Genomic DNA, 20,164 nt, shown 5'->3' with positions numbered 1-20,164 from the left:
TATTTCTGCTACGACGACTGCTACTGCCACTATTTGATAGGAGATAGAAGTATCCTCCTAGCTTGCGAGCAAGAATGGACAGCTGTTTACAATCCGTTGGCGTTGATGCTTGGCTACGTTGTAGACAACTATGAGTTCGGTGGGCATGACATTGGACGGATGCTATCAGCAATATGGCTATTCCTCGCCTTTGCTCCTTTTCTTCGAAAGTACGGAACACCAGCTCCTTTGTTCAGTGAGATACTTGTTAAGATATTCTATAATACGTAAACTTGAGGAGGAAACATACCTTTCATATTGAAATAATAATTTTTGCCACTCAACTAGCCTATTAAATGTTTTGTCTCTTTAAACTAAATTCGTGTCTTCAACAAGGGACACAGAGGTACCAATCGATTGCAAACTGCCTCAACGCGACAACTTTTTGTTTGATTTGTATCCTCCTTTCCTGAATGACAACACTGCCGTTAAAAGCTTTTACGAGCCTATGCTTGCAATAACTCTTCCGAATGCAATTTGAGTATAAGATTGATTTTTCGTTTTTTTGAGACTGTCGAAGCACAAAAGGCGAGTGAATGAAGAGCAACAGTTATGACGATTCACCAGCCGTAGCATCATAATGCAGTAAAAAAAAAAAAATAGGAGATAGAAAAGAAACATTTTGGGATCCTCTCTTTGTTCGAATATGTTTATGCTTTATGTTTTTTTAACGCCGAATAACTTCTGCTACAACGACTGCGCCTTATCGTACTGCGTATTAAATGATGAAATTTAACTGTGAACAAAATGCAGATCATGAGTTTCTTTCAAGACCGCATAAAAATAAATATACATTGTTTTAAATAATTTACGTAGAACTACCTGACGCTACATTCAAGGCGAAACAAAGCGTGAACTTTTAATTAACAGATTTTGTTACAAAACTAAGCTTTTTTGAAACAACCTCGAGTTTTATTCCATTTTTTAGCTGTCAGCACGTCCTGTGGCTATACATGGACGAAATTAATAGCAACCTTATTACGATGCCTTTCTGCAGTGCCAGTTACATTTTATAAAGTATATGCTCTAAATATTTACGAGTGTGTAAAATTAGGTTCAAGACAGGGTGTTATAATACACAGAAACTAGCTCAAGTCGAGATTTTATATCTATAGTGTCTAATACATAGATGCCATAGCTGTCGAGGTTATGAGTCGCCCAAAATGATTTACGTAATGGCAGGATCAATTATGCCAATGCAACAGACAAAAGTTACTGTTGCATAATGACCTAATAGTCACACATGCTAAACCTGACGCTAGACGACTCAAGACCGAAAACAGGAATAAGGTCTAATGTCAAATTCGTTATGGTAATCACTTGTGGGAACGTGAGAGTATAAACGGTGTTTATTATGACTCAAGATAAGTTTTAAGCTTCATTTTGACTATATGCTAGGAGGTTTACGTTTCGAGTTCCAGGGGGTTGTTACAAAATCAGACTGGCCATTTGCTTAATTATTTAATTAATAATCAGGCTCATTTTAAAGGTCTTACGCTAGTCGAAAACCGCAAGCAGAACCGTGCCGTCTGTCTTGCGGTTCTTCGTTGCTTTAATTTGCAGAGTCAGGTCAACTATGTACGTTAGTTAAGTTTATATATATCATACACCTTTTCGATGCATCCGGTTTTGGGTACATTGTTACTCGCCATAGCCCAAGTCATATCGTCTTAGTCGTCATAGATAGATATTATCTGTTTGGACGGTTTGTTATATAGTAAAACAGGGTTCGGATGATTGCATTAATGTCCATTTCGGAGACATCACTAATTTGGAAATTTCCACGAGGTGCTGACAGCTACGATGGGCAACAAAGGGACATTTACGGATTAATTAATTTTATAATGCACAACGAAAATTTAATGACGTACTCTAGTTAGAATTGGTTTTTGTGAGAGCAGACGCTTGCTTTCGACTTAGATCACGGCACTAGGTTATTCAACAGGTTAGTTATGCAGACAGAAAAGCAAAATATATTTTCTAGGACCTTTTTTTTTGCCCAAAATAAACGGGAAGACTAACAGAAAAATTTGTATACAATTTTCAGACACTTCGAGATCATTACATTATCTACTGCGAAATAAGGACTTTTGCTTTAACAACGTTCTACTTAATAATAAATTACCAAATAATTTCCAGAAGAAGCAATGCCAGTCTAAAGTAAATTTGTTTGCAAAGAAGATAGATAAAGGTCTGAAGATCGCATTAATATTTCACATTGTCAGTCATGCGATTTCTTAACCACATGTTGAGAATAGCCCTTGCACAATGTCAATTCGGGAGACCCAAAAAATATTCGAAAGCGTTGATTTTTCGTCTAAATTATTTTCCATTCACTCAATCATCTATCGTATCGGTATCTATTGTAAGGGTGTGCATTAGTAGTTTGCATTGGTAGTCAAAGACTATAGATCAGCCTTAAAATGGCCCCATAGCTTCACATACTCCTGGGTTACCCATTGGCATCCTGCTTGAACCGGTATTGCAGCGACATTCTATTGCAGGCATAATTTCGAAAAACTTCTGAGACAGCGGCATATGCCACGCACCGTAGGCTTTATAAATGTGTTATCGCATGAGATTCATTCAACCGAGAATACCGCGACACCCTAGCCCGTGAACCATCGAGGTGGGCTTTTTTCGTTGTAAGACTATCATGCATGAACCATTTATGGTTATCAGTTACAACAATTATCGTACATCTTTATCCTAAATGGATCAATTCTGATGGTGGTTGAAAAGGTTAGATGTAATCATTTGATCAGGCTGCAACAACAAAAGATGATTGCCGAATATCAAGGATTGTGCACCATCTAACATACAAAAAGCTGATACCGATCACGGTCGAAATACATACCCAAGTGAGGTTAACGCGACTATAGAAACATCTTTAAGGTAATGTCTTCTATCTAATTATTGTTACAGAAGTATCAAAGAAGTAAGAATGATAAAAATTGCTTTCATAATGAATTCAGCTCAAATGCTTGATGTCGCAATGGGCTAAATGAGAAAAGGATTGAGCCATATTGAAGAAAACTTATCTCCAGGAGCTTAAGTGAAAAAGAAGCCTAATTTTGAATGATCTCACCATGGACCGCGGTACCATGGTACGGATCGCAATCACATGCTAGATCCACGTTGCATTTGAAGTCTCAAACATATACGTATTGCTTGTACGTGTAGTTCCTCTATAAAAAAAAAAAAAAAAGCGCATTCCAATTATTTAGACCTTACTTTGACTGACTTAGTCAACATTAAGCATTTTTGAGGCTAAAGTGTGGTAATACTAATGAGTGGATGTAACACCAAGGCGATGGCAAACAAAGGCTTCTGCTTTTAAGATGCTCTGCTTATTTTTTTCCGGTGTTTTTTAATAGAGTTATAATGTAGTCAAATTAATACCAGCTAATAAAAAGAAAATCAAATTCAGAAACTGTCTGAATTTCAAAATAAGAGAAAATTTGATAGATTCTATAAAATCAAGTTAAAGGGCTGTATTGTACCCCAGAAAAAAATAATTTTTGCCGTACTAAGCATAGTGGATTTTATATTATATAGATTTCGTTATATGTTCCAAGTTAGCTGGATATTTGAAGAGCGAAATACGATGTACACATTTTAGGTATATTGATTTAATCCTTCTTCTTTTTTTTTTTCATATAAAATAAATATTTATGTTAGAAAAATGTTTGTATTATACGATGCAGGGATATTAAACCGAAGCTTATTTACTCACAATCGTAAATAAGCAAGTGCAGCAAGCATTGTGATAGCGTCAAAAGAATGGGAGCTATCCTATTAGAATTGCTGCATGCTAAAGGCAACAGTTGCCCTTTTCGGCACACATGAGAACCAGCTGAAAAATGGAGTTCGCGTCAGCGAAACGGTGGACAGATGAAAGTTTTGACAAGGAGTTGGCAAAAAAAAACTGGGTCACTAAGGCTTTGTAGTTTCTGTGTAGGGAAGACTAAACTACGTAGCAGTCTTGAACGCCAGATCGGATTTTCCTGAAGTCAAAAAGAAGTAGAGGATTAGCAGCGAGGGCCTTTTCATTATCGTGGTTTGGACAACCAGCTAAAACGTCGGGTAAGTTTTATCCCAGAAAAACGAGTTCGTGTTAGTACTCTATCGAAGTTGTGGAAAATTAAATACAAAAACTATTACAAATGTCCGTCTTATTATGTACGACTTATATGTTTTACGAACCGAAAAAACTCCACGGCATCGTTTTCTATAATATTGTAATCATGAGCATTGAGTAGCTTTTGTAAAAAAATTAACGTAAAATACTGAATATAAGATGAATACTCACACTACAAATATAGGTTTCATCGCATAACATTAATTAGCATTTCATATAAATAACGAAGGTCTTTGAAGCACTTATGTCTGTCTTTGTTTATACACGAATTATTCGGCATACCAGCATGTGTCGTACGGTACTCGTCGTAGATCGTATCAAAACCCCAGCTGCACGAGTTATTATTATTATTATTATCATCATAGGATAGCATCTTTATTATGAAATGCAGATTGCGGCTCTCGCTGGAATGGTTCCTTTAATGTATTGAACATGAAACTATAAAAGACTCGGTAGTGTTCGCGATTATATCAAAATGCAATTTTGAAACCCTGGTGGGCCTTGGCAAGTACACGAAGCACGGGTTCTCGTGCTTTGAATTTAAGCTAACTGTTTATTTTTTCTCATAAACTTGTATTTTAGTCAATAAGGAATACTCCGGACATGCTTCAAGAGAACTTCTTGATTGTTACTGGCATAAAAAGTCAGAATCTGTGAGGAAAGCTTCTTCCATCTGTTTCGCGACCGTGTACTAGTATTCACTTCACCGCACTCTTCACCGCACTTTCACTTTAAAGCTCTCGACCTTTGTTTTACCCCAATCCTTGCATTGATTTTGTCAAAACAAAGAACCTGTGACGTCTTGTCAAAAAGATATCCCCGATAACAAAGAACTACTAGAAAAATATAAGATGAAATTCGGTTAAATTTTTTGGGCCAAATAATAGAGCGGGATAAATATTTTTATAGTACATAATAGAGCATACGGATAAACATAATCAAGGTATAGCGACTTCAAAGTACAAGGTAATATTCGAAGTTGTCTCGTATATACCAGATAAGCAGAATGACTATCATCAGCAGAACTATGACAAGACGAGATATGTGAAATACATTGACTTAATATCTCAAGTTTTTTTTTTTAAATATTGGAAATGATCTAATCGAGGCCGCCTTAAAATTTAAATTTTACACCACCTAATGTTTCAGTGAGCTAACATTTGAGCATGCCTTCCACATCTCGCAGCGTTTTGATCTTCTAGCTATTTCGGACTATTACATATAAGCGTTGGGTACATGCATGCAACAATAGGTTTCATAGTATTCATTATATATGGATTAAAGCCTAAATGATCCAATTTTAACTTTTGAAGCTTCGATAAGGTCCACGATTAATACTGTAATATAATGATAAGAATAATATAAAAATATCGAAATTTAACTTTATAGATGTTTTGATAATTGGGACAAATAGTAAAATATTTTATAAAAAGAAAAGGGCTATTTTCAAATGAGTTTGAATACAGATTTAGACAACAGTGTTAAAAAAGCTAAATTTATAATAGTGTTTAATTATGTTTAGCATACAAACTTTAGTTAACTAGGAAAATCTAACAGGCCTCGTATGCCATTAATTGTTGGTCATGGGTAGGTACTGCGAAACGAACGCATTTCATAATAATCTAACACGAAAACGGCTGAAATGCTATTTACTACTTGTGGCTATTACAAATATGGCGAAGTTCTTCTTCGGTGTTATAAGCCATTTCTTTGCGTCAATTTCCTTTTATTCAGGTTGCAAGACTTTAAATTATTCAGACTTCAGATATGAGTACTTCATTGGAAAACAATTGTATCTTTTACGTAGGCAACGCGCTGCGGTCGATTTCTGGCACTTAAACGAAAATTGTTATTTGAAGGAGGCCAATTATTGGCGCATATCTGTCCGCTGTTATAGAGTTGCCTAGGTAAGCAGGACAAATATATAGGGCTGCCTTTGCAGCTTTCCATTCCGGTGGGGAAGCAGTGTCGAAATTGAAATTCTTTTATCACTCAAAATTTGACTCAAGTTCTTCAATTTTGTGTCCTGGACAAAAAGTGAGTGGCTTACATAGCAAAGAAAGACCTCCCTGTCGCTGCACACGCGAGTGTTATATAGCTATGTGCTATATGGCTTTATGTACCTATGAATCATTAGTCACGTAATGAAGAATCATCAGCAAACCACACTCTAGAAGGAAGAGCAGTGCGAAGAAACCGGATGACATCATTTCCAAATACAAAAGCAACTCGTAGAGAAAAGGGTCTGTTGATTCGGTCCTCAAATTGATGTCGATGCACCCGCTCAATCAGTGTGTATATATAAACTAAAAGAAAATTAAAAAACAGTGTGATCATACCATTAAGAACAGCAACAACATGACTTGAAACTTACGTGAAAATTTGATTAACTTGTTTCACGTATGAGAAGGAACTGCAGGTTAGAGGTCTGACATGGCGCCCAATCAGCATACAAAACCTTACCGATAATTTTGCTGTTGTGTTTGGATGGACGAATTCAATAGCAAATCACTGCCCCTGGGTTTCGGTGGCCGGGTAGCAAATGGTCAGCGAAAAAGGAACATTATCGAGGCTGACTTATGACGAGGCATCGTCAGGGTCCTTTAGGTCTTCATATAATAAAGTAATGGGTTCGCATCAGATACCGAAGTTAAAGAATGCTCACATCCTGGTCCCTCGCTTGGTGACGTTGCTTAATGAGTATCTTTGAAATGTCGCCCTACTTGCTCACTGGTCAAAGGTTATGCTCTTACTTGTTCCTAAAAATAAGGGAGTCGTAAATTGTTGCAAACTTCGTGTTGCGGCATTAAAAAGAAACAGTGTATTCTCTAAACTGCTAACCTCCCGACTAATGACAAGGCTAAATTGGCTTTTGCAGGTTGCAGCCGTCATTTAGGACAAGCAGGACTGCCTTCGACTTAGCTGACCTACCATGACAACTTAACAGGCTCTACTGATAGATATCAAAAAGTTATTAGCTGGACAACCACTATTTGCCCTATTCGCCAACTTCGGCGTCAAGGAATATTTTGAAACATTCGGCAAAGCAGGGAGTTCCTACAGAAATCCTGAACATTTTATTGGCTTATACTTAAAAAAAAAAAAGGATAAATATCGATTACGGTGTGGCAGAACTACTGATTCTTTAAACCACAGGTCTCGTATAGGATAATAACCTTAGCCCCTTAGTACTCTCGGCATTTTTGAAGGACCTATCAACGAGAGTCGGAAGACCCAGAAGGCTCGTCAAGCTGATCTTGTATACTGACAACTTAGTTACTTATAAAAGTAACCGTTTCCATCTAGCAAGCATCGGCCTAAGAGAACCTGATCCAGTAAAGTTCGGCCTAGTTGACATAGACGGCTATGACGAAGTTTAAAGAGAAAGACGACCTACTTCACAAGACGCGCCTTCTATTACGGAATCGCTCCTCGTCTGCTTAAACAGTTTTCGCCACCTGCAGCTATTTCACGGTTGAAAATTTTTGTCGCACGTCACGGAGAGCTGCAGGAAGGTAATAATAGCAATCATTATCATAAAGGATTCCCGTCTGCTCCCAGCCCCTATTGCCTCCAGCTGTTCGACCTCAACGTAACCCCAATAGCTGCCTAAAGCATGTGATTCATGTAAGGAGACATCTTTCTTGCAAACTTAAAGCAACGAAATTGCTTCAAAGCTGCTTACCTTAAAAATGTTCTCAAAGTTCACCGCGCGGTGCGAAATCGGCTAGCTTACCTTTTTGCGCAGAGACTTCAGTTTATCGAGGGCTTGAAACTAAGTTTCAGCCTACCGTTCATTCCTGCTTTTAATAAATGTTTTGCAATTTAAAAGGACAAATACGTGAAAGCAGACGCACGAGCACGAATAACAATGAACCTCTCAAATCACCATGTTGCAAACAGATGCGTGGTGTATGGCGTCAATCATAAGCTGTGCGTCCTTCCAAATTTTCATGAATCAAATGAAATGTAGATATGCATTAAATGCGGAAAATAGGCTGGTAGAAACTGTGCCTTTCAATGTAACCACATGATCTCGCTAGGAAACATGGCATCTTAATCATCCCGAAAATAGATTGTTTCTGAATGCGCATAAATTTTGACTGAAATAGGCTTAAATTATAGACTACAAAAACTTGGCATCGCTTGCCGACCTGTACTGAATCTCAGGAACTTAAATAAAACCAAATAAGTATGAAACTGTTATTTCAAAGCTATGCTGCTGTTAGCCCCAAAAACCCGCCAAGTTTCATTAATGCCGATTTATTAATGAGGATCGTTAGTTACGGGCAGCACTAATAGCACGGTAGAAAAGGAGATCGCTCATTTTGTGATTTTTTTATTGCAGGATTGAAAGTGGCTTTAAAATAGACTTCATACTTTTACCAGTACAGTGAATCAACCAATATGCATACATGCAAAGAGCTCTGTTGCAGATATCATTACGGAAGCAACTTCGCCGTGAGCTATTAAACGGGGGTAGTTGTCAATCAGCTTCAACAGTCAGTTAATATCATATCAATCTATTACAGCAAGAAAGAAGGCCTCTATTTTGGCCTAATTGAGACATTTCCCAAAGTTGAACCTTAATGAACGCATCACGATGTGACCATTAACAACATGTCCTACAAAGCATTCACGCTAACGAGTGACCAGGGGCAAAACGTTCTATTTAGACATGTGGGCCAAATTATCGATTTAAAGTAATAGATATCGTCTCGTACTAAGCTTTGTAGGAGGCGAGCCCGAAAAAAATGAAAATTGAGTGGTGTTAACGTACATTTTCAACTGGCAAATTGTATTTTTATTCGAAATCAGACGATTATTTATAGGAGCCTGTGAAGCGAATAGTTTTGCAGGATTAGTGGGTGAATTCTGGCTTCTTCCTACTGAAAAGTACCACGTTGTTCGTCTACTTCTGTATACTTTTGTCGTCCGTTCGTCGTTATTTGTGTCTTTTTTGTCTTGCCTTCTCTCCTCGCTCTAGACCTTATTCTGTTTAAAGGCTTGCCGCTCAGAAATAGCAATATGGGCCTATATTAAGAGTTTCTCTTTGCAGCTCGATGAGAGCCCGTCGTGGGCGATGTGCAGTCCTGGCAGTCGCCAGGAGCTCACTGCTAGAGAAGGGTCGCACCGGGAGGCCTTTTAATGGATTCAGTTCATGCCAATGCCGGAACATAAAGCGCAAGGAACGTCACTATTGGTAACAGAAAACTACTTATTTCAGGCTCATCAACTCTCTGCCCTTTAAGTTTAATACCTGTTAGCAGACATTTACGTTTACGCGTCCAGATGCATGTCCTAACCGTGAATTAAAACATAAAACTGCTTTAGACATTATCATTGGACTACTTTAATAACGAGCTGAGATCCTTACTCTCCTGGGTCCTTTTTTGTCGAGGCGTATTACACCCATTAATACACTTGAAATTCATAGACTTTCCTTGTTGATAATAGCAATTGCTACGCCAATGAAACTTGTTCCAATGCGATAAAGTCTGGTCTTTTATATTTCGCATTTGCGCGAACAAATTTACTTGTATTTTATTTGTCATTATTTTTTGGAAAATATGTTTTTTTTTTTACGTAACATACAACATAGTGAATACAATATTCTTACTTCGTTCATAGAATAGAAGATAGACCCATTCTATTTTAGAATAGGAGTATTTCAACCAAGTGATCTAAATCTTCATTCAAATACGAAGAAGACATTTGAATATTGCTAGCAGGTAACTATTTCTATTTTTTTCCCAAATTTCCAAAAATTTTCCAAGTAATGAGTTCAATAAGATGCTACCCTTAGTCGTACTCGAATAGCTTGCTACCAAACGATAGGTGGCTAGGTAGACTTATATGATACGCTTACTAGTCAGTATCAATCTCCTCAATCACGAAACTTTTAGCGAAACTAATTTCGTAGATAGAAATGATTCGTTCCAAATAATTCGTTACGGCAGGAAGCCGTATGTCTTATACAAGATAATACGAATTAACCAGTGAACAGCACTACAGGTAGAGATAGATGGGGTCCACGTGTTTTCGGACATGTCAATTAAGCAGGTAGCTTTCTTCTAGACGTTTTCAAGTGATTTCGATTTTGGATTAGGACTGCTCCGAGTGCGCTGGCATACCTTTTTCAGGACTTCGTCCTAACTCGATTTCTCAGTCTGTAAGTAGTCGTTCAATTTTTTGCGACTTGCAAACGTCGGCCGTTTGATTCGTCAGAGTTAGGTCAATACGGGTCGAAATCTATTTTATTGTCACACTTTAATTGCATAAAAAATGTAATTTTTGAAAAATGTAATTTTTCAACATTTCGGTACATTCGCAGTTACCTATAACTTTTGTCTACAGTGGCACTTACTGACTGATCGTTAGCACTTAGTACCGCCTAAAAACTTGAAGAAAAGCCCTCTCTTTCTAGAGACGGATAAATTATAACAGTTGAAACAACTAGATTAAAATACCACTAATTGTCTTTGACGAGTCTATCAGAAGACCGGGATTACGTCGAAAATGTGCATATTTTTACGCTGCAGCTGACTATATCATTCGATTTTCATTAAAAGTCAATAAGCCTACTTTTTTTTTAACATGTTTCAATGCCCATGTAGTGTATGGCTGTCTATTGGCTGAGCAGAGTGCATTTACCCTGTATATTATACCTTTTAATTTCTCTGCATCTAAGCAAAAATACAAGGACGAAGCATAAGAAGACATTGTTTTATGTTAAAGGACGACGATCGTTCACTGTTTATGAACAAAGATCTCTACAGAAATGTTCCGGGATGATATAGGAGCAGCTCGGTTTTTAAAGGACGTAATGGATTCAAGCTTTCGTCCAGTATGCTCTGTATAATAACTTCTATTATTCTTCTTTATGGGTGAGGATTATTGACACTGAACATAGACACGGAAACTTTGAATAGAAATCTTGTCTTGGATGTATATAAGCTGCTCTACAATATGGCATAACGTGCCGCCAAATGATAGCCATAGCGGGCTGATACTAGGCGACGCTATCTTTTTAAACTCAAAAACATGCGTGTATTAATTCTATTTGTTTTCTATTTGATTTCTATTTTACTAGATGTTGAAGACGGACAGGACATTTTCTGGCTATAAATTAGAGCTTGCCTCGTGATAAAGATCGTATTTTCATATATGTTCCGCAAGGTTTTCTTTGTCTGGGCGCAGGCGTTTCTTGAAGTTTAGGTGAACGCTAATTTATATTTTATTTTGAAGTTATTAAATGGTTAAATATGTTTTCCTTATTTCTCGACGTAACTTGCAGCTTAGTTTATAACTTTTACATAATATTTGTTTGACTAACCAGAGTATGCTTTTATTAAATCGTTGATCATTTGTGCTCAGTGTAGAGTGACGGATTATTTTAGTGAAGATATTTGTTGTGACGGCGCTTTCTATGCTATCCGGAAAAGCAACGCATGTTTATTTGTAAATATCATTATTGTTATTACAAACGAGAACTGCTTTTTTTTTTTCAAGTCAGCCATTCAGGGCACATGAGAAAATGCACGAGCGAGTTGGAAGAACTCCCGTACGCAGTATGCTCGACCCGTGATGGCTAAAGTTGGAGTTGGGCTTATGTCGTCTGCTAGTCCTAAATAACTAGCGTCTTCGACTCTGGATATCCGAACAACAACACTTTGACAAAGACCTTTCTGATTTTGATGGTAACGAGTGGAGCAGCAATGCTGGAGTAGTAAAAAGTAGAGGTATCTTGGGAAGCTTCAAAGCCAAGAGTGGCGAGATATGTAAGGCCAGTGGCCGGTTTGAAATTGTTAAGATATTCAGTACTTTTATTGAAGTAGATAGTTAAAGAAATATGACACTGAAGTATTTTATATAAATAAAAAAACGATTTATATTTCAAAGATCAGTACGTTATGTTTATAATGCACTTAATTACACGGTCTATTAGGCCGAGATTTGGTGCTGTTATTGATTGCATTGTTTGCGGAGTATGCGACAGACAAATTATTTAGGAGATATTACTTCTCACGCTATTGAAGATTTAAGACAGTACACCTGTCGACAACACTGCTACCACAATCGACAAATAAAAATAAATGACTCATACCCTGGGAACGCTGCCATCCGTCCCTTCTATGTAAAAATAAGGCAATTTTCTAGAAAAGAAAATTGGCATTGACAATTTATGGTAAGGCAAACGTTTTTTTCTTTTTTTGGCTTCTTAGATTAAAATAAAGTGAAGTGAGATATTGGAAATACATATTTTTAGTAGCAGACTGCTTTAATGAATACCAAGTCTTGGGGTCAGACAAGCCCTTTCCTGGGTTGCCCCCGGTTGGGTGCTTGCTGTACTATCAAGCGAAGCAATGACACTCTCACGCGCAACCGTCGGTAAAAGGTCACAGGGTAGCATTTCAAGGCCTGCATTAAAATAAAGCCCACAATCTAACTACTATTTTCAAGTGCCCTATACCTTTTAGGGTGCGCATGTTCCAATAACTGTTTTGGTGCGCTGAGTTTGCTGTTGGAAGGACCCATTCGTCAAAGGAATGGACACAAGGAGGATACAATACTAACACACATTCTGTTCTTTGCATTTAACTCTGAATGCGGACGTATCAGGCCGTTTCGAGACCATGGGCCAGTAGAAGGTTTGTGCCTTTATAAATAGTTTATTTTTTGATGAACATTAAATTACTTTTGTCACCAGGAAATATCGATACTACAATTCAAGAGTTTAAAAGGAGTTGTTCCAACATCAGAGAAGAATTATGTACGAACATCATGTTCTACGAGAACGGCGAGACTTCCATCTTTCCAAAGACAAAGCACAACACTTAAATCCAATTGACTAAGAATACTATCCTATTCGCAGGAGCTAGCGATCTGTTACCAGGTTTTATATAAACGTCTTGAGTAAAACTACTTTTTATAGAGGATTAGAAAACAACACCGAAGTGATATTCCCTGTAGACGTTCATTTGAAATCCCTACATATTTCGGAAGATGAATATTTGATAGAAGCGGCTATATATGTGTGTTACATATCCGAAATAATATTCCATAGAAATATATATTTACAATTTTTATAGGCGTTTATTTTCCTTCAAAACTTAGAGGGTAGACTAATAATAAGACTTGCTAGCAGTCCGTGGTCGTTAAGTGTAATCGATCCAAGTTCCGGAAAAATTACTAGATACTCTTTTCTATTTAAATGCCGTTCTTTTCCACGCACCGGTTTTCTTTTTTTTTTTTGTACTAAGGATGACACCGAGTTAGTGCTCAGAAATCACAGTCAATTTCTGTTTTTATTGCATCAATGTACAACTGTTCGATCAAATGCGATGCGCGTATATGGGACAAATCTACTTGCGGATGAGTCCATTGTATAGTCCGCCGTAAATGGGGGCTGCGTAAGGGCCACCGTAGCCGTAGCCATAAACGGGGGCGTAGGCACTGTAGGAATATCCGTAGGCGGGAGCGGCATAGTGGCCGTAGGCAAGAGGGGCGGCGTAGCCGGTGTAAACAACACCAGCGTAGGCAGAGGCGATGCAAGCCACGAGGGCAACGAGAACAAGCTAAAAATGAGCGACAAAATAAATTGTTAAGATATATACTCGTGATCGTGTGAGATTGTAGACTGTAAAGGTAAGCGATTCGAGATTATAGATACGATTGATAGAGTGTACATAGCTGAAATTCAGATGGCGCTGCATTTTAAGCAGAATCTTATATGATTAATAAAGGATATGGCATAGAACATTTCCATTTCAAAAATCTGAGGTCACGTTGTAACTGACTTCAGACACAAAAATTCTGCTGCAGTTAAAAGTCCACTGAAGTTACTTACGACGGCCTTCATTGTCAAGTGCAGGTTGAGGTTCTTGCGGGCGAGAACTGTGCTCATGATCGCGTTTCGTGGCCTTTTATACTGGGCCAAGCCTTGAAGACGTTTGGCTTTCTTGAAGCCGCTGGCCCTGTTCGTACGGAACCCGTTAATAGTGTCCTCTCAGTGGGCTAGCACTTTCACGTCGACGGCAGTCTCTCTCTCCATTTGCCAGTTTACCACTGGCACTGCCCTCGGATCAAGAGATGAAAAGTGGAGTCGTTTGTCTGCTTCGACCATGAGGAACGCGTGGCCGACGCTTGTTTGATGTAATATCCGTGAAGACGCAGGCAGTAGCTCGTATTAGCTGACAAACGTGAAGATCAGTTTCTGGACCTCACCACCATCGGACAGCAACAGCGTTCTGTATCTGTTCAGTAGCTTCGTGCATCGATGTTACACAAACTACAATGAAAGGATTTTAAATGTGTTAGCCGGCTGTTATCGCGGAGTTTAACACAAATTGGTGCTAAGGTACCGAACTTTATATAATGTATACTACTACTACACTCCATATAATGTAGGTCTGAGCCCTTAAACGATTCCTGTGCCGCTTGTTGAGCGCTTGACGACTGATGATGCTAGTAACAGCTAATTTCGGTCTCGGTCTAAGTCTGAGGTAAAATTCGCACGATCGTCCATGAAATTGAAATTATTGAAAATGTGTCTTTCCTTACATTTGAAACATACAAGTAACTGATATTATTAAGGTGTTTTTTTTTGAAACAGCAAGAGCAAATCTCTATTTTGATGAATCTATATTTCGACTTAAGTCGCCTCGCTGTGAGAGACACCTATGTGCCAGTAACTTTCCCTTTCATTGATTGTAGAGCTAGACGAGAATAACAACGCTAAGAAAACTGAGCAGGATTAATTATATTGTGTAATTTCGTTTTTTAAAAAATAGACGTTGCACTGCTGACTTCGTTGGACGTTGCGGACCATTCGTGCAAGAGGATAACACTGGTATATCCATCATGATCGGAACAATACTTAACGGGATATTCAGACACGTTCCTGATACGTACCTCATTATCTTGATATGATAAGTATCATATCATTATCTAATGACAATTTGAGAAGCACTAGGGAAAGCCCTGCTTCTTACTGATGCGGCGATGGGAATACTACAAACTGAGGTTGATGGACCCGGGCTTATCAGTAGAACTTCAATTTAGTGGTATACGATCGGATTTGAGCACTTTTATCTAACAGGTAAACCCATTAAAATAGATTTTGGTTGACAATCAAAAACTAATAAATGATTTTGACCTATTGAGTATCCTATAATTTAAGTAATATGACTATCGCGGAAAGGTGTTGAAATATGTGTGTAAGCCGAGCGCAGTGCTTTCCATATAAATGAGGTATTTTAAAATGAATGTGCTATTTCTTCTTTTATGCTGATGCAAATCACTAACAAGATCACCGTATCTCGATACGTATAGAAAAAAAAATAACAACCAATTTTAACTTAATTTCACATGATAATATGGCGAGGTTTCTCTATTATAATGATTGCTCGATTCCATTTACTACAATAATAATTATATGGGTCGCTCAGTCATAGAGACACCATCAAGGTAAAAACAATATCCTTGAAAACGGTTCTCGGCGTTGCTTATAAACCACTTAATAAACAAAATATCGTTCTTCATCGATTATGAACTAGCACAAGATGTCATTGAAGTGTTTGTCTTCAATTACGCTATAATCAGTTTTATTCAACCATTAAGGGCTGTTGTCTCGGTCTAGAAATAGACAGTCATATACTTTCATGTATATATTCTTGAGAGTGAAGTGTTGAAACCATGTTTGCCTTAAGTGCCAGGGTCGGCTGTAGAGTTGGACTCACGAGCTGAACCAAAACGACGGAGCGTCCTCTAATCTTCGATAGAAACTAGCAGAGATTTCAAGTTGAACTCACTGAAGCTACAACGATGTCTCAAATATTTATTCAGTGATACGTAATAATAATAATAATAATAATATGATAATATTTGTCCTCCGTTCGCAGTTTTATTAATAGCTTACGGGTATATTTTTCGATCGCCAACCTAACAATAGAAAAAATAGTACCACAATGATTCTGTTTCATATTTAGGAATATTGGAATGCTATGATCAATTAAAGGAATTGCCGTTTTCGTGGTTGATTTTCAAGGAGCATCATCGTTTTTACGAAACGTTGATTTAGTTCGGGGTCAATTTTGTCCCGTCTTCTATTAATTAACGACTAGCCCATACGCTCCATCTAGTATACGTAACTATAGCTTTAGCGTAGCGAACGCATGGCTATTACAAGACTATTTATGGGCACACCGCAAATGGGTCTCTTTTGATGCCGTTATTTTTATGCTTGGTTAGAATGGCCTAGTTACCTTTTATGATAACCTAACAATCTTTGTGTTTTATCATCGTAATTGATAAAAACGGTTAAGTATAGAAGCGAGTTCGTGCACGTTCATCGTATAGATAGTAGTAGTAGTAGTAGTAGTAATATGTCATAGTAAAATGAAAATATGGTTTCTACATCTCAATTGCTTACAAATTCAACAAAGGGCCTATTAAAAGAAGGTATTTATATGGTCCTCTGCTTTACAGTAAGTTAAGTGAGTTTTTAAAGAATTGCCGTTGGAAGAACGTTAGGTAAATGAAACAGGACTAGTCGGGAAACAATGGCGCCCATCGTTACACTCTTTATGTGTTAATCATAGGTGATTGCGTATATGAGATTGTAGTAAATTCTAGTGGTAAGCTAATCTTATGAGAACCGATCGATCATATAGTTCCTATTGGGCTGAAATTATTTATAATCTTTTTGACTTTATAATAGTGAGATAGTATTAGGTTGTTGTAAGCAGATTCAGTAAACTTTGAAATTGAACAACTTTTTGGTAATTTTATTGGCGAAATTTTATTGCTAAGTTCTCTAGTCATTTATAAACATTTGAACAAGTTAATAAACAGTTGACTTTACTCTTACAGAAATGAACGCAGGAAGAAAAACAGCTTTTCGAGCCGAAAATCAACATTTAGCGGTTAAGTTTTTGCCGTTCAAAGGGCCGCAGCGTTACGGAAATACATCGAATATTGGTAAAGACATGTGCGAATGAATGGAGACCGCAGTGCTGAAGACCGGTGAGGAAGTGATCGGATGTCGGCGCCTGAAAGACGAAAATGCGTTGTTACAATCGAGAAAGCTCTTTACGAAAATAGAGCTTGGGGTCAAAGGGTTCCGCCAGTCAAAACTGGCATTTCATTAGTAACATGTTACAAGATTATAATCAATCAAATACTGAAAAATTGCAAACGGAGTAAAAGATCGATCCCCGTGAGTTGACACCGGGTTAGTTGTATTAAGTGTATGTAGTGTATTTTACGTACAATTTACGAAATTCTAATCAACGAAAAACCCTGGAACCTACAATCGCCATCGAGGAGGCACGATTTAGTCCCGACAGCCGCTCGGAAAGGGGAATAGGCGAGAGAATGGCGTCGCCCTAGAATGTGTTCAAACTCGAGGCAATGGTAGTACTTACAATAAAAATCCGGGGCATCTCCTACTGTAAGATATTCACTGAAAATTAAACAACAAGTGCAGCCCGCCATCTTGAATTACCCAAGAGACTCACAGATTGCAAATAGGGTCTGACCAGGCTGCGTGCTATCAACTGATAGCACGCAGCCTGGTCGTTTGATGACAGCGTCAAAGTTCACCGTCAAGTCTCAAATTGTTTTCAGATTTATCAAGGGAGTATCCAAGAGTACGGCTTCAACCCGCTTGTTCTACCGATCTAAGTCCGTGTCTATGGAGCTTTCCATGCCCTAGAGAAGACAACTGTTGGGCAAGCTTATATTGTTATGCATTTATTCCGAGAAGCAATAGATAAAGAAGTCGCAAGTGATAGGTATTTTACTGCCCAAAAAAGGCGTAGAGCGCTCGGATACATTTTCAAAAAATAAAATATATCAAAACACACATATAAAAAATCGTCGTTGTAGTTCAGAAGCTATTCAGTTTCAAAGTCTACCAAAATCGTTAACAGCCCAATAGATAAAAAAACTATTCATGGGCTCATTATTCATCCGTTTAAGGATCGCTTCAGACTCCACAAATCTTACCACACAAATTCTTGTATACAACCTCCCTGAGACTGTAGTATTCTTTGCTCTTATTTCCGTACCTGATTTTCTTTTTACTAAATAATTTTATACTCAATAAAATTTCACTTTATTAAATATAAACATTATCAAAGCAGTGTTAAAATTTAATAAATTTTTTACCCACCCGTTTGAGTTAGCATGAACTAAGTAGAAAGTCTCTAATATTTTCTCAGTAAAACTACGCTAATTCATCGTTACAAATGAAATAAGCACCGAAGTAAAAGCAAACCGTTGCTTTTTTTTTTTCTGCAATATTATATACCAAACCTTGTAGAAGGAATAGAGGAATTTTCTTTACTCACAAAGATATAGCATTGCACTGCTACACAACAGTAACATCGACATTAATAAAAACATCAGCATCAGTAGCTATAATACAATGAGTTAATGGTGTAACAACAATAACAGAAACTCGCTCGTTACTTTTTGCTGTTACTGCCGCTGTCTTCAACAAAGCATCATTTCACGTTTCGTATGTGTTGGCTAGCATACTTGTTCGGGGGTAGGGGCGGTGGGGAGGCAACCGCATCGGCTGTAGGCGTGCTCATGTTATTTGCGTCTGATTACATATACGTTTGTTCATGTGGGCAAGCATGTGTACAACTTGGGCATCCATGTGGGCATGTCTACTGACTATTGGATGTTTGAGCTCTTCAGGAGGACGTGCCGGCCTAGCTATTACGGGCGTCCGTTCAAAATCTGTTGTTTCAATGCATACCTGGGTACAGTCCGAATCAGTAGTGTCCGGTCAGTAACCTGCTATTCTGTGCCAGCCAGCGACCATGGCGGTGCTATCATCACGGTAGCCAAAGCGATAAGAAGTCGCCCACTCCACCAATCGCGCCACTGTGGCCTGGGTATCCCCACCAGCGTCGGAATTCGTCGGAGCGTCGAATAGGCAAATGTTCAATTTGAGCGAAGCGGGTCGGGCCGGCAAAGGTAGCATCAGTATGGGCATGAATGGGACTACCAAGGGCAAATGAGTGCCGAATAAAAAGCTGCAACGCTATTACTGGCAGCAGGTGATTCCACGAACATTTTTAGTAGGCAGGAGTGCCGTAGTGGTCGGTACCGCTTTTGCTCACATCTGTGCGGCTCTTGTCTTCTTATTTCGGTTGCTTTCCCATTTCCTTCCAGCAATTTCTAGTTGCAACATGACAAGCAGCAGAGTAGGTTCAGGCACCATATTACATAACGATGTTGGTCCAGCTTCTATGGTTTCTTCTCCATATGACTGGAGTGTGAAACACTAATTGCAAATCATGAAAAATCTACCGCGTTTTGATCTAGGCATCCGGACAGCAAAGTGTGAGATATACTCGAAACCCGTTTGAAAATAAGGCTCTGAACGAGTTGATTTAGGACTCATTGATGATTTCGTAAAAAAAAAAACTCCGACCATTTGAGTGCAGCAAATATCTGCTTTCCGTTTGGAAAAAATGTAAAAGTACTACGATATAATCATTCTGTAAGTACTAAAATTCAAGTTCAGCTATGCGATATCAACTGTTCGAAATGCCAAATGTTATTGCGCTACTAATGTGATTTAATTGTGTGGAGCATAGTGGTTACGTAAACATAAACATGACCCACAACGACAGCCCACTGTATCACCGAAATTCAACTGAAATAAACTAGTCCTTCATGACAGAAGCAGGATGAATAATTCTTCAGAAATAGCAGTATTAACACAAATTTTTATTATTGCCCAGTTTGCCTATATGACCTACTATGAAGGCCATAGTTGTCGTTTTGCTGATCTTTTTATAACAAGCGCTGGTTTTGTTTATGAGGTAAAAACATGAGCCTGTCGGTGTAAACGACTCGATGTGAGTAAAATGGAGAAGTTGAAGTTGTTCGTTCATTGTTCTTTTTTATTGTTCATAAATTTTTTAATTAAGAAACTACTATTCGATCCAGACTACGCCACAG

General features: G+C 38.1%; 2 long non-coding RNA genes across 6 annotated transcripts; one reads left to right on the top strand and one right to left on the bottom strand.

The window, feature by feature from the left end:
• Positions 1–164: 164 nt before the first annotated feature.
• On the top strand, positions 165–19,820 carry LOC111251199 (uncharacterized). Of its 5 annotated transcripts, none has more exons than XR_015328841.1 (6): positions 165–2,934; positions 3,747–4,125; positions 7,059–9,383; positions 10,919–12,831; positions 14,974–15,281; positions 17,054–19,820. It is a non-coding gene; the product is annotated as an uncharacterized LOC111251199 (long non-coding RNA). The 5 variants fall into 5 exon arrangements; XR_002673667.2 differs by having other exon boundaries at positions 10,872–12,831; XR_015328840.1 differs by having other exon boundaries at positions 7,059–11,067; positions 11,693–12,831.
• Positions 13,456–14,185, bottom strand: LOC147755309 (uncharacterized). Its single transcript, XR_015328837.1, has 2 exons — positions 14,031–14,185; positions 13,456–13,758 (listed from the first exon to the last, which is right to left on the bottom strand). It is a non-coding gene; the product is annotated as an uncharacterized LOC147755309 (long non-coding RNA).
• Positions 19,821–20,164: the final 344 nt, after the last annotated feature.

This window comes from Varroa destructor, unplaced genomic scaffold (genome assembly GCF_002443255.2).
Source record: "Varroa destructor unplaced genomic scaffold, Vdes_3.0 BEIS01000005.1, whole genome shotgun sequence".
Taxonomy (NCBI): domain Eukaryota; kingdom Metazoa; phylum Arthropoda; class Arachnida; order Mesostigmata; family Varroidae; genus Varroa; species Varroa destructor.
This window is presented reverse-complemented; position numbering and strand designations above follow the sequence as displayed.